Consider the following 13,804-nt stretch of genomic DNA (forward strand, 5'->3'; position numbering starts at 1 on the left):
AAGAGGGATGAGGGGGAGATAAGAGGGTAAAGGGGGTCAAATACATGATAACAGAAGGAGATTTGACTTAGGGGTGGTGAAAACACACTGCAATATACAGATGATGTATTATACAATGGAACACTTGAAACCTATGTAATTTTACTAACCAATGTCACCCCAATACATTTAACTTAAAAAAATATACACATGCTTAATGCCTTCAGAGTCTGTAGCACACACTTAAAAACGTCTCTGATCCTTTGAAGGGGACATAGTGTTGTGATCATCTTTCCCTACCATGTGCCCAGCTCAGTGTTAAGCCCTGGGAATAGCAACACACCCCTGGAGCCTGTCCTAAAGGCACATACACTGCAGCAGGGAAGCCAGGCTAATTAAAAAAAAAAAAATCATCACCCCGAGGACAAAGGCTAAAGCAGAAATACTTTCAGTGAGATGAGAGAGCTTAGAGAGAGCAACAACTGGGATCTGGTGATATTTGATTTATAACTTAAAGAATAAGGAGGCAAATAATGTGTGGAAAGTTACTGTGGGCAGAGGAGCAAAGAGACTAGAGGTCATGGTGCATTTAGGGAAGAGTCAGGTTTCTGAAGCTGGAACTCAGGGTATCGGTAGCAGGATGTAGGAGATGGGTGAAGCTGGGAAGTAGCAAGAGATACAGGAGAGCAAGAGGCTGAGTTCAAGTTTTAAAGAGTTTTGTATCATTCTAAGAAGTTTTAACTTATTATATTGGATGCAATCAAAATCCAATGGAGATTCTGAAGCAGCCAAAAAAGATAAGAACTCAAGTCTGGTGAATTAGTTGGATGAGCAAGCGAAGCAATCTGCTTTTGTTCTAAGTCCACAGAGACGCAACCAACATATGACTATGGAGTAGAGGTTGATTTATCTCATGTGTGGTAAAATCCAGTTCAAAAAGAGGTCATCTCAAAATGATTTAGCCAACTATAAGATCTTGAAAATAAATGTAGAGCCACCTGGGGGACCCCTTGGAAGGACAACAATCAACTACATGATGATTCGGGGCAGGATTTTAAAGAGCAATGTTAACTACTTACTATTTTTTAAATTAGTTTTGTTGCTTGATAGTCACCCAACAAGGAAGCTTGCAATGATGCAGTGACAATGGGGAGTTTATGGCATGTGGTTGGAACAGAATGAAAATGCAAAACCAAAATATTTTCTCTGGCTAATGTCAGAACAGAATTCAAAGCATGTCTTCTTTTTGCTTGCTAGCTCCTTGTTTCTAAGCTAAGTAAATAAAAACCAAAGACAAGTGTCCCTGCCTTGTTATCCCTTGTGGCCACCAGGAACAGGCGTGTAACTGACCATATAACTGACCATGCAGTTGGTAACAACCATAACAGAGGAAGTAATGAAGTGTGCTGGGGAGAGCTAGCATGGAGCTCTTGCAGCAGATGTCAGAAACAGAGACCCGGAGAGGTGACTTTTTCAGAATCACTGGGGTGAGTCAAGTCAAAGCAAAACTCTAGCAAAGTCTTTCCACAACAAAGCTCCTGATATACTGCTGTTCACTGACTTGCTGGAAGGAACCAAAGTGGAACCCTCTAAGTTGCCAAATGAGACTTTGAAATTTTCATTTCTAAAAGCTAAACCAAAAGTATTGATAGAGTGAGACCCATGAGTAGCTAATATACTTATCTTTTATCTGAAAACAGATGTTTCTATTAAGTGTTGCTATAAAGAAAGACTGAGTCAAGGAGCAAGTTAGCTTCTCATGCTCACTCAGGCTCTCTCTCGCTCTCTCGCTCTCTCTCTCACTTTCATTACTGAGACAACGTCAGGATTTCTGTCCAGGAGAACCTTCAGGAGCGAGTGAGTGAAGCTATCAGAGGTCTTCCTGGATTCCATAAATGATCCCAGGGTAAAGGATGACTCCACCTAAACTAAAATCCCAGTGAAAAAGACATACTTCTCTGGGAGCTGCTGGCTCTTGACTTTAGTTCCTACACCTAAAACTGAAGACATCTCCCATATCCCCAGAACTTACTCTGTAATGTCTTCTACTTAAATTATGGTATAATTGTACTCCATGTTGCAGAGGATTTGTGGATTGTTCTGATTCAGCTGAAGAGCAGACAGCACCTTGTTTCTGTTCCCAAATGACCTCTGTTATTTTTTTGATTAAACAAATTATATATGCTTATTGCATAAATTTTAGAAAACAAAGAAAATTCTGAACAAAAAATTTTAAATCTTCTGTCAATATTTGATGCATTTTCTTAGGGATTTTTTTTTCTGTACATATATGAACATACCTGTAATTACAATATTAAGAAGCACAGTCTATTTTCCCATAGGAAAAGTTACAATTGGGGTTGCCTTCGGATCTGGATTTTAGCATTTCATATATCATACTGTGTGATTTCATACATCACTGTGATGTATGAAATGCTGAAATGAAATGGCCATAAATGATGTGCCATAAAACATAGCTACAATGACAAACGTCTATAACAATTTAAAATCATAAAATGATTACCCAGTCTTCTAAAATGTGCACAATTCCTACCCTAGAGACTACCTCGAATTACAGTGAGTACACAGAGGCTTCCAAGCCACAGAGCACTACTGCCAACTTTTTCAAGAGGTGAGCATTCTTGGAAATAAAGAGTTCCCTTTCCAACCATCCAAGAAGAGAAATCTCCAGGATCCCCAGAACAATGGATTTTTAGAGTTTTGCTGTATTCCCAGCAAAGGTGATGCCCATAGCCTCAGTCTCCAAGTCTAACCAGTTATTGCACTGACGTCACTGGGATCTTTGCCTTTACTCTCTGGAAACTAGAAGCCAGTTAATCCCATAATTCCTTTAATCCCTAAACCATAATACAAAAGGCAAGCCTCCCTGGGTTTCTGGTACCTCACATATTCTTAATTCTATTCTCCTTAGAATTTAAATCTTCTTAAAAGAATCAAAGGCCTGAAAAGGCAACAAGGAATTTTAAAACTGAAAATGAGAAGCCAGTGAGTTAAATAAGCAGAAAAGCTACTGGGAGCATTTGCCCATTCTGAAAAGTTTAAACTTTGGTTTTAATGGCTTTGTGGGGTGAAGGGCACATTTACCAACCCAGGACCTGCACAAGGCAGAGGGTCTCACAGGGGACACAAAGACATGCTCCATAGTAAGCTATGGTGAGCCTCAGGGTGAGGCTAAACTGGCCCATGCTGGGAACCTCAATCCTTGATTTGATAAGGTGGTCCTAGACTATTAGTTGTCTAAGAACCCAAGCAGAAGCAAAATAAAATAAAATAAAATCTCTGGAGGATTCATCCTAGGCCTTGAATGATTATACAATTTTTTTTTCAAATACAATGGCATGCATATAATCACAGCTAACAGCTCCAGAGCAATAGCAATAAAATAAACAAAAGCTCACATGTCTGACTTCAGATACTGAAATTATCAGATAAGGACTGTAAAATAATAATTACGTTTATGATGTTTAAAGTAATGAAAGAAAGCTTGAAGATACCTGCAAGGAACAGAAACCCATAACAAGCAACATAAAATATTTGGAAAAGAAAAATAGAACTTCTATGAAAGAAAAATGCAATAACAAATAAAAATTCAGTGGGTGGATTAAGACACAACTGAAGAGAGAATTAGTGAACTGAAATGTGGGTCAGAAAAAATTATCCACAGTACAGCACAGAAAGACACACACACACACACACACACACACACACACACACACACACACACAAGGAAATCACAGAAGAGAAGGTAAGAAACATAGAGAATAGAGTGAAAAATTATAATCTATATTTAATTGGTGGCAGAAGAAGCTAGATACAATGGGATAGAGATAATATCTGAAGATACAATGGCTGAAAATGTTCCAGAATTGGTGAAAGATACCAATCCAAAGATTCAAGAATCACTACAATCCCCAAGCAATATAACTAAAAATGTTAAACACATTATATTGAGAGTACATAAAACTAGAGACAAAGATACGTAAAACCTTAAAAACATCCAGAGGAAAAAAGACATTAACCTCAAAGGAGCATCAATTAAACAGACAGATAATTTCTCAACAGCAATAACGGAAATCAAAATACATTGGAATGCTGTCTCCAAAGTGTTAAAAGATTACTGCCATTTGAATTCTACACCCAAGAAATATATCCTACAAGAAAGAAGGTGAAATAAAGACATTCTAGACTAACAAAAACCAAGAGATATTACCACCACCACACTGAAGTTAAAGGTAATTCCAAAGGATATGCTTTGCACAGTAGGAGACTGATTGCAAATAAAAGTTCTAAGCTACTAGAACCAAAGAAAAGTAAAGAAAGTAGTAAGTGCATAAAGCTAAATGAAAATTGACAGTATAAAACAATAATGATAATGTCTTAATGCTTTTAAAACATATAGAATTAAAATATATCATAACAATAACATATAGGTCAGGCAAATGGGATGAAAGTATCCTAATCTTTTTTATTGTCCTTGGGGAGGGAAACATCAGACTTCAATACATTAAGAATATAAGTTGTCATATCTAAGGTAACATATAATTTCCAAACAAGTAGAAGGAAAAAAGTGGAATAAAAAAATACTCAATAATTATACAAAAATTAAGGAAATAATTGCCCTAAAAGTCAGGATAGTAGTTAACTCCAGGGGTAAGGGAAGGGGATGCAATGAGTAGGGCACTTCTAGAGTGCTGGCAATGATCTATTTCTTCAACAAGTTGGTTGTTACATGACTATATGCTGTATAATTATGTGTGACTCCGTACATTTAGGATTTGATGTACTTTTTTCTATGTGTGTTATATTTGATAATTAAAAAAAAAAAATGAAAAAAGAAACTCCCCTACACCTTCAAGCTCTTCACAAAATATTCACTCAGTTTCCTTGTCTTGGTGGCGCTCTGGCTCTCATCCACATCCCTTGTCCCTTTTTAGGGTCTTGTTGTTGCTTTCAGAGCATAGGTCTTTCATTTTCCACTGAAGTCCATGCCATCTAGCTAAGTCACCTACTGTCCTTCATGATTTCTACACAGCCCCCCACCCCGTGCCAGCCACCTCTGCTCATTAGTGAAGACATTGGTGTGGGGAGCCATGGTTGCAGTTAACTCTGAGCCTTAACAGAATGGCTCGGTTTATGCTTAACCTGTTTCCTCCCCCTGAGGCAATTGTCTCTGCCTGCATCTGGAGAGTGCTTGCATGCTGCTCAGGAATGTGGTGGGAGTGGCCAGTTCCCAGAACAGAAGGCTGATGCCTATCAGGGCAATTGATAAGATAATTATATTTGAGAGTTTCAGTAAATTTTGTGTCTCCTGTGTTAAAGTTAAAGATTCACTGTTAACTAGGTAATGCATTTTTGTACTTGTTAAACTGCACGTCCACAGAAGGTATAAATTCTGGGGACAGAATAAACTCAGCGTCTTCAGGATCACTGAAGTCCGCGATCGCCATCATCATATGTGTGAGTGTCTTTTTTCATTCCCACTCCCCTTGTCAGGAACCGTTCGACTCGTGGCGGCTGGCCCGCTACACATTGGTCCCTGACTCCCAGCTTTCTCTCTGACCCACCTCACAGCATCATCATGAATGACTTCAAAATCTACGTGGCCAAACCAACCGACAAGCTGGCCTTAAATTGTTGCCACCACCCCCACCCCCAGTTTCAACACTCTTTGCTCTGATCCAACAACCCATTCCCTGGATCCTGACATCTTTTTTTAAATACTTTATCTGGTTTTGAAAGCACAAACACAATACAGACACACCAGACGAGAAAAAATGTAAATACTATTAACTTCTTTTAAAAAGGAAGAGACGAAAAGAAAATTAAAATTACCCATGGTCCCATCCTCCAGAAATAACAAAACATGGCTGTGCACGTCTGTCCCCAGGAGTCTGAGAAAAAGACTGGACCTGTCTTTCACAGGATAGGTACTCGTGTGTCCCCCTCAACTAACTGCGTGTTTGTCTGCACCATGTAAGGATCTCTTGTCAGTGAGTTAACAAACAACAAGGTACTTTATTAGGGGAGGCCTTGTAGAACAGAGGAAAGAACTCCGGCGGGAACTCAGAAGGCCTGAGTTCTGTTATGGACACTGATGTTACCACCACTTTGACCTTGGCAAGCTGCCCCCTCTCTTTTAGTTACATTCCCTCCTTTGGACACGGTCGTTTCTAACATCCCTTCCAGTATGGAATATCCATATTCTTAAAACTGCCATAAAAGGGAAAGTTGGGGAAACATCCAGCGTTAAAAAATAAAAAATACCTACAGAAACAGTCTCTGCAGCTGGGCTGTTGGCACCACAACACAAAGGGCCTAAGCTGACAAACACTTTTCTCATCAGAAAGACCTGCTGTACAAATTCATGACCCTGGCGGTATTATTGTGCATTTTTAATTAGCGGCTATTATGATGAACAGCGTTTCCCCACTTCTACTCTCTGAGCTCCCAGGACACCTCCATTTCCATTTCCAAAAGATATGGAAACAGCTCGCTTCACTTCAAATGTCAGTGTTTATTAATAGCAACTGTCAGTGTTTATTAATAGAAGATACACATCTGAACTGGTAGAAATTAAATAATTGAGACAGACATAAAAGCTTTTTATGTTGATGTTCTTATATATCACTTATTGATAATCCAATCCTGTTTAATGCTTTCCAGTTCAATTCCGGGATTTGTCAGGCACATGCTGGGACATTGTTCACAAACCGTTTTGTACCAATACCTTGGCAAGCAAATGAAATACCTCTGGAGGATGGCCGGCCAACGGGGGTTACGGGCTACGTCAGAACTCAGACTCTGATTCTCTGTTTGGTGCCGAGAGGACCTGTGCTCCTCTGTGCACTTGGTTCACACAGATTCTGGGCTCCGTGCCTGAGTGGGGGCCTTATCATTGCCTCCCCCTTACTCAGCACCTCCTGCTCCCTCATTTTCCTGACTTGCAGGTTGCAGGAATGATGGGCAAACTCAGGACCGTGACAGAACTCTTTAATAAGCAGGTGAGACAGACACGCTCAGTGGTCTAGGGGAGCATGCAATCAAAACCAGACATTGCACTATGGTGAATAAGTGGAAGGCCTACAAACAGAATACGAAAACCCCAAGCAAATACAAAAGCAGTACTTCCATGGTATATCCAGTCCAGGGTCAAGTACTTTGGAGCTGAGAGAAATATCAGGTGTGTACCTGCAGTCCGAGAACACGTGGCCCACGTTAACATACTGACACTGAATATTTAATATAGAAATCTATTCAAAAATTGTTGAGGCATTATTCTTGCATTTGATATCAGGTTTTATTCACATTTAATAAAAGAGCAGACAGCACAGTGTTAAGGACTTGGTCTGGAACCAAGCATATCTGGATTCAAATCCTGCCTCCAAGAACGACACTTTTCTCAAGCCAAATGGTAGCAATAATAATACCCCCTTCCTAAGATAATTGCAAAAATTAAATAAAAAGATGTACATAAAGTACTGAATATACTGCCTACCACATCCAGAGAACTAAATAATTATTAACTATTGTCATTGTATTTTAGGCGATAGGTGAATTTCTTTTTGGCTATTTGTGAAAAAGAGATTGAGTCATTCTCCTTGAATCGCCACCAATACCAGCAAACATATTGATAAGATTAATAGCAACCGTTGTGATTATAATATGTTTATTTTAAAGGTGAATTTCATGATTTCTTAAAAATTTCAGCTATCTTCTTTCTTCCTTCCTTCCTTCTTTCCTTCCTTCCTTCCTTCCTTCCTTCCTTCCTTCCTTCCTTCCTTCCTTTCTTCCTTCCTTCCTTCCTTCCTTTCATCTGGTGAAGTTTTTTTTGTTTTTTTGTAATTCCTTATATTTGAAAGTCCTTGTAGAAATTTACATGGTCTTACTCGTTTTTTTAGTTTAGCACTTCTGGAGTAGCTAGCACATAATGTGTTTCTTTACAATAGTAACTTGTCATGTGTGAAGTTACTCTTTAACAGTATAAACTTCTATACAAACATTGGGGGCTATTTTAAGTGAAGTCATTTTTTCTTAAATAATTCTGTATATGCAAAGATTTTAAGACCACAGGCAGTAAAATTCATAGTCTGGAATGGCTATTAATCTTCAGGTAGCCTGAAGGACATGGCACATTGTCAGGGCTTAATAATGATGTATCTTATCATTAACATAGACTTTTTCTTTGCTTTTAGAGTTCTACAGAAAATCTTACATAGAAGATGGACCGACTTGAAGGGATAGTAGTGCAAAGTACTTGAAAGTGGAAACCACAGCTGCTCACAGTGTCATCACTGAGGTTTTTGCACACCAAGTAGCTTGCAGTAGATTCCCGGATTGGTTAATTCAAAGCTAGATCACCAAGGATCGAGATTCTATCTTTCCATTCGGCTATCTTCAGTATGCTACCTTTATCCTTAGGCTGGTTGGCTTTCTGATAACTTCCCATCCAGACAAAAGAGTGTCCAAAGGGATGAGAGGTGTCTGGCTTATGCATTATTTTTTAACTTCCCTCTATGAAGAAAAAGGATTTAGCTTTCTTCCCCCAACTACATACCAGCCCCTTCCCCATCCTCCATCCTCCCAAAAGACTCACATCGCAGCTTTGATTAGAGAGATGATCAATATTTACATTCCGAGGGCTATTTAGACGTTATTGGAACTGAATCAGAAGATATACTACGATTTATAGTCCCTTTCCTCTACAACTTCATGTTTTCCCTGGAGTTATTAATTATCTATGTTATTTGCTTATTTTTCAACATATTTACTACTGTTTCAACCACAAATTCCTTGTTAATCATCTAAATTCCCCTCAAGATGTTTGGAAACATTGAGTGTTTATCAAATCATATTCCTGAAGAATTTTCTCTTGGAGACTTCTGACCTGTTCTGAAAGATTCATTTAGGAATCTTTCTTTAACACCGCCCTAGATGTTCTCTTTCCCTGTCTCTTCTTTCACAGTTCTCTTTCTTGGTTTACTCAATTCTAAAGCAAAGACTCATGTGACACTCTGACAGGCAGTGTTAGAAGAAACTGGAAATAGAGTTACAACTGGAGCTACGCAAATAGCTAAGAAAGCTCAAACACCAAAGTATCTGTTCAACACTCCAAAACAAATGTCAACAAACAACTGAAACTTACTGCTTCTGTGAAACCAGTACAGGTGAAAATGTTGGCTCCAAAAAATCCTTCTCCCATACCTGAGGATATCCATGAAGGAAGAGATCTTCTGCCAAGCTTTCTCTGATGCCTTACTCTGCAAAATCAAGGATATTGATAATGAAAATTTGGAGAACCCTCAGCTCTGCAGTGACCACGTTAAGAATATCTACCAGTATCTAAGGCAGCTTGAAGTTCTGCAATCCATAAATACACATTTCTTAGATGGAAGAGATAATAAACAGACATATGCATGCCATGCTGGTGGATTGTCTAGTGTAAGTTCACTCCAAATTTAGGCTGCTGCAGGAAATTGTACTCGTGCATTGCCATTGTGGATCAATTTCTACAGGTTCAGCCAGTCTCTCATAAGAAGATTCAGCTGGTTTAGAGGAGATCCAAGATGGCAGAGTAGATAAACACGGTGGCTGCATCCTTCTGTGAGCACATTAAAATTACAACTAAATTATAGAACAATCAATCTGGAGAATCATCTGAAGTCTACCTGAGCAGAAGTCCCATAACTGAAAATATAAAGAAGCCACATCAAGACTGGTAGTAGGGATGCAGCAATTGTGAATCAGGAGGGATATCAAGGCTGTCGAGGTTTCCCCCAAAAGGAGGGGCCCCAGCCCTACTCCAGGCTCCCCAGCCTAGAGTACTTGTGCCAAGAAAAGGAGCCCCTACACATCTGGCTGTGAAAAACAGTGGGGATTCCGACCATCTAGGTGGGACAGAAGGCTCCAGGTTGTTTTATTTTTTTATTCTTTTATTTTTTATTTTTAGATTTTATTGGGGAAGGGGAACAGGACTTTATTGGGGAACAGTGTGTGCTTCCAGGACTTTTTTCCAAGTCAAGTTGTTGTCCTTTCAATCTTAATTGTGGAGGGTGCCATTCAGCTTCAAGTTGTTGTCCTTTCAGCCTTAGTTGTGGAGGGCGCAGCTCAGCTCCAGGTCCAGTTGCCGTTTCTAGTTGCCATTTCTAGTTGCAGGGGGCACAGCCCACCATCCCTTGCGGGAGTCGAACCGGCAACCTTGTGGTTGAAAGGATGCGCTCCAACTAACAGCCATCCAGGAGCTCAACAGCAGCTCAGCTCAAGGTGCCATGTTCAATCTTAGTTGTAGGGGGTACCGCCCACCATCCCTTGCGGGACTCGAGGAATTGAACTGGCAACCTTGTGGTTGAGAGCCCACTGGCCCATGTGGGAATCAAACCAGCAGCTTTCGGAGTTAGGAGCATGGAGCTCTAACCGCCTGAGCCACCAGGCCGGCCCCCAGATGTCCTCTTAAACAGCCCGCACATAGACTTACTCACTCGCTGGCACTCACCTTGGGCTCCAGTGGAGGGACAGTGACTCAGGGATGTCAGAGGCATATGGAAGGTCAACTGAGCTGTGTGGCTTTGTAGTGAGGGCTGGAGGACAGTCGCCATTTTCCCTGTGAGGGGTCCTTCTCCCATGCAGCAGGTAGGCGGGCCTCATCTTACCTGTGTTAAGCCCTCCCCCACTAGGCCAAATCTGAATCTGATTGGTCTGGTGAGTTCCACTGAGACCTGGCCCCACCCATCTCCCCCAACGCTGGAGGCACTTTCTCCATGAGTAGCCAGCCCCACCTGCATTTCACTCTTTCTTAGATAACTATCAGACTCTGGAATACGGCAGGCCCCAGGCAGGTGGTAACTGGCCTCAGTGTGCTTTGAGACTTTTGCTGAGTAGCTTCAGGCTCAGCACTGGCACCAAACCAGAATTTACATTAATCTGGTGACCACAACTCTTCCCACTCTAGTGATTCCCTGACATCTTGCCTCACCCAATTTGCGTACTGCATGAGGCTCTCAGTGGCTGAACCTTAAGGGAGCTGGCAGGTGGTAGCAGGCCTTGGAGTGTCCTAGGTTTTTGCAAAGCTACCCTGGGCCCGGTACTGGTGGCAGACATCCTCAGTTCACAGCATGGGCTCTGTCACGCGCCTCCAGGTTTATCACAGGCAGCAAACAACTGTGGATCACTTTATAGCTCATACAAGGTAGCCCCCAGCTGGTCACATGCAGTGCCTGACCTGGGCCTGCACCAGAGCTCTTCCCAAGAGACCCAGAACTGACATACTTGGAGGTTGGCTTCAGACCACAGCAAAGCCCCACTCAATTAGCCCTACAAGCAGCATACACAAAGGGCAGTCTCAACAGACACCAGAGCCCACTGGGACAAATCCAACTCAGTGGGGTAAGACACCACACAGCAGCCTATAAGCTGTGAATGTAGCCAAACCCCACAGCCAATCAGTCTGAACATCAATCCCATCCACTGACATGCCAATAGTAATCAAGGCTCAACTATAACAGGAGGGCACATATACAAGGGACACTCCTAGAGCACCTAGAACAGGTGACCAGGGAGACTGTACCAGGGCCCCACAGGGCACCTAATACATAAGGCCACCTGGTCTAAAGAACGAAATTAACAAACAAAACAGAAACAAACTCATAGATACAGAAAATATTATAATGGTTGTCAGATGGGAGGGGGGTTGAAGGGGTGGGTGAAAAGGGGGAAGGGATGAGAAGTACAATTTGGTTGTTACAAAGTAGTTATGGGGATGTAGGGTATAGCATAAGGAATATAGTCAATAATATTATAGAAGCTATGTATGGTGTCAAATGAGTACTACATTTGTTGGGGTGATAAATGGGAGGGGGTTGGGGGCTGGGTGAAAAGGTGAAGGGATTAAAAAATACAAATGTGCAGTTACAAAATAGTCATGGAGATGTAAAGTAAAGCATAGGGAATATAGTCAATGATACGGTAATAACTATGTATAGTGCTAGGTGGGTACTAGACTAGTCAGGAGGACCACTTTTTTTTTTTAGGGGGATCACTTCTTATATTATATAAACGTCTAACTACTATGCTTTACACCTGAATTTAATACAAAATAATATTGAATGTTAACTATAATTTGAAATTTTTGAAAAGGGGGAAGAGGTGAGGGGAAATAAGAGGTTGAAATTTCCAGGTATAAAACAAGTAAGTCATGGGATGTAATGTACGGCACAGGGAATATAGTCAATAATATTGTGGTAGCGTGGTACAGTGTCATATGGTTGCTGGACTTATGGTGATCACTTCTTTAGGTATAGAAATGTTGAAAAACTATGGTGTATACCTGAAACTAATATAATATTGTATGTTCACTATATTTTTAATAAAAGCCTTTAAAAAAAAAAAAAAGACGCTTCAACTGGTTGAGATTATGGCTCTGCTCTTGGCTTCCAAGTATGAGGAGATGTTTTTTCCTAATATTGAAGACTTTGTTTACATCACAGACAATTTGTATACCAGTTCCCAAATCCAAGAAATGGAAACTCTAATTTTCAAAGAACTGAAATTTGAGTTGGGTCGATCTTTGCCACTACATTTCTTAAGCCGGGAGGCTGATGTTGAACAGCACACTTATCCAAATATTTGATGGAGCTGACTCTCACTGACTATGCCATGGTGCATTATCACCCTCCTAAGGTAGCAGCGGCTGCTACCCGCCTCTCACAGAAGGTTCTAGGTCAAGAAAAATGGAACTAAAACAGCAATGCTACACTGGATCCACAGAGAATGAAGTATTGGAAATCCTGCAGCGAAAATGAGAGAAGGTGGCCAAAAATAAGTGAAAGTGGAAATTCATCACCATAAAGAATAAATATGCAAGCAGCAAACTCCTGAAGATCAGCATGATTTCTCAGCTGAACTGAAAAGGCTTTCAAGAGCTTGCCTCACCTCTGATGGGACAATCCTATCAGGTTGCCAGGGCCCTCAGGGAAGAATGATTTGTCTGTGCATTTTGTCTCACTGATTTGAAACTCTTGACTTTGTTCAAAGTCCTCTGGTCTATTTCATGAAACCTCTTCTCAGGCCTATTTTCTAAATGTATATTGAGGAAAAATAAGGCTATTGATTTTTCTTTAAAAAAAAAAAAGAAAATGTCTTTGTTGTATCTTCATTTGATTGATAGTTTGGTGGGTATAAAATTATAGGTTGGAAATCATTTTGCTTGTGACATATTTGAAGATATTTCTTCACTTCCTTTTAGTTTCCAGTTTTCTTTTGAAAAATCCAGAACTGTTCTGATTCATGATCCCTTTATACATAAGCTGTTTTCTATTCTCTCTAGAAACTTGTAGGAGTGTTTTGTGTTGTAGGAGTTTCCCTTGTGTTGTGAAATTTCATGAGACTATGCCTTTATGTGAGCCTATTTTCACTTATATTGATGGCCACTCAGTGGGCTCTTTTGATTTTCTTTAATTCTAGGCAATTTTGTTGAACCATTTCCTTGATGATTTCTTTGCTTCCATTTCTTCTACATTATAAATCTTTTTCTTTTTATTCTCAATGTAATGAGCAAAAAATGATAAATTTTAAAGGGTTTAGTTTTCATTTCTTTGGTTACTAGTGATATTGAGTATCTTTCATATTACCTTTATTATTTTTATTTCTTATGTTAATTATCTTTTCATATCCTTTGTCCATTACATTCCCTTCCTTGCTAGCAGGACGATAGTGAAGCCAAAATTGAGAGAAAAACTTATCCTGTTTTTAAGTAAAAGATTCTTCAGCCATTATAAAAGTAAAACAAGAAGAAACAAAGAAAGAAAAGAGC

The 13,804-nt window shown here is 40.2% G+C and overlaps 1 pseudogene; it reads left to right on the forward strand.

The window, feature by feature from the left end:
* Positions 1-1,400: 1,400 nt before the first annotated feature.
* LOC109447491 (G2/mitotic-specific cyclin-B2) lies at positions 1,401-12,974 on the forward strand (annotated as a pseudogene).
* The last annotated feature ends 830 nt before the right edge of the window (positions 12,975-13,804 follow it).

The sequence above is a fragment of the Rhinolophus sinicus genome, linkage group LG01 (assembly GCF_036562045.2).
Source record: "Rhinolophus sinicus isolate RSC01 linkage group LG01, ASM3656204v1, whole genome shotgun sequence".
NCBI classification, from domain to species: domain Eukaryota; kingdom Metazoa; phylum Chordata; class Mammalia; order Chiroptera; family Rhinolophidae; genus Rhinolophus; species Rhinolophus sinicus.